Raw genomic sequence first — 1,242 nt, forward strand, 5'->3', positions numbered from 1 at the left:
TATTTATTTCTAGGAGAGAGAGAGAGACAGCGTGAGCAGGGGAGGGTCAGAGAGAGAGGGAGTCACAGACTGAAACAGGCTCCAGGCTCTGAGCTGGCAGTCAGCACAGAGCCCAACGCGGGGCTCGAACTCACGAACCGCGAGATCATGACCTAAGTGAAAGTAGGACGCTTAACCAACTAAGCCACCCAAGCGCCCCTCCCTGCCCGTTTTTAAATTGGGGTTTTTGTCTTCTTATTATTGAGTCCTAAGACTTCTTTATATATTTTTGGTGTGAGTCTCTTATCAGATACATGGTTTATAAATATTTCTCCCATTTTGTAGGTTTTCTTTTTACTTACTTGATGGTGTCCTTAGAAGCACGGACATTTTAATTTTGATGAGATCCATGTTATCTATTTCTGTTGTTACCGTTGCTTTTTTTTTTTTTTTTTTTGGTGTCATATCTCAGAATCCTTTGCCTAAATCAAGGTCATGAAGTTGTACTCCTCTGTTTTTCTCTAAATGTTTTACAGTTTGAGCTTCTCGGCCTTTTGGCTAAGATCAAGTGTAGTAAATGTTTTACAGTTTGAGCTCTTACATTTAGATAACTTGATGCATTTTGAGTTAATTTTGGCATATGGTGTGAGGTAGGGATCCAACCTCATTCTTCTGCAAGTGGAGACGTAGTTTTCCCAGAAGTGTTTGTTCAGAAGGCTATCCTTTCCCTATTGAATGGTCTTGGCCTCTCTGTTGGTTAATTTTAACAGCAATATGTGCCTGGTGGCTACTGCCCCAGGCAAGCACAACTTTAGCTACCAAGTAAGGTCCACAGAGTACCCACCCTGCCTAGGGAGAGCCACACGTGCACGTGCCTGAGCAGTGTCTCTTTTGGACTGAGTCATCCTACAGGTCTTCTCATACATGGACCCAAACACGTGATCAGATACTCATGGCAGGCCCCCCGCCCCCTCCCTGCCAGGCTATATTCAAGACACTTCTGGGGCATCTGGGTGGCTCAGTCACTTAAGCGTCCGACTTCGGCTCAGGTCATGATCTCACGGTCCGTGAGTTCGAGCCCCGTGTTGGGCTCTGTGCTGACAGCTCGGAGCCTGGAGCCTGCTTCTGATTCTGTGTCTCCCTCTCTCTCTGCCCCTCCCCATTCATGCCCGCTCTCTCTGTCTCTCAAAATAAATAAATGTTAGGGGCGCCTGGGTGGCTTAGTCGGTTAAGCGTCCGACTTTCGCTTAGGTCATGATCTCA

The 1,242-nt window shown here is 46.5% G+C and overlaps 1 non-coding gene across 1 annotated transcript; it reads left to right on the top strand.

Annotated features, from left to right (window-relative positions):
* Positions 1 to 517: 517 nt before the first annotated feature.
* Positions 518 to 702, top strand: LOC120227814. Its single transcript, XR_005527341.1, has one exon. It is a non-coding gene; the product is annotated as a U2 spliceosomal RNA (small nuclear RNA).
* The last annotated feature ends 540 nt before the right edge of the window (positions 703 to 1,242 follow it).

The sequence above is a fragment of the Hyaena hyaena genome, unplaced genomic scaffold (genome assembly GCF_003009895.1).
Source record: "Hyaena hyaena isolate Hyena2069 unplaced genomic scaffold, ASM300989v1 scaffold_4854, whole genome shotgun sequence".
NCBI lineage: Eukaryota > Metazoa > Chordata > Mammalia > Carnivora > Hyaenidae > Hyaena > Hyaena hyaena.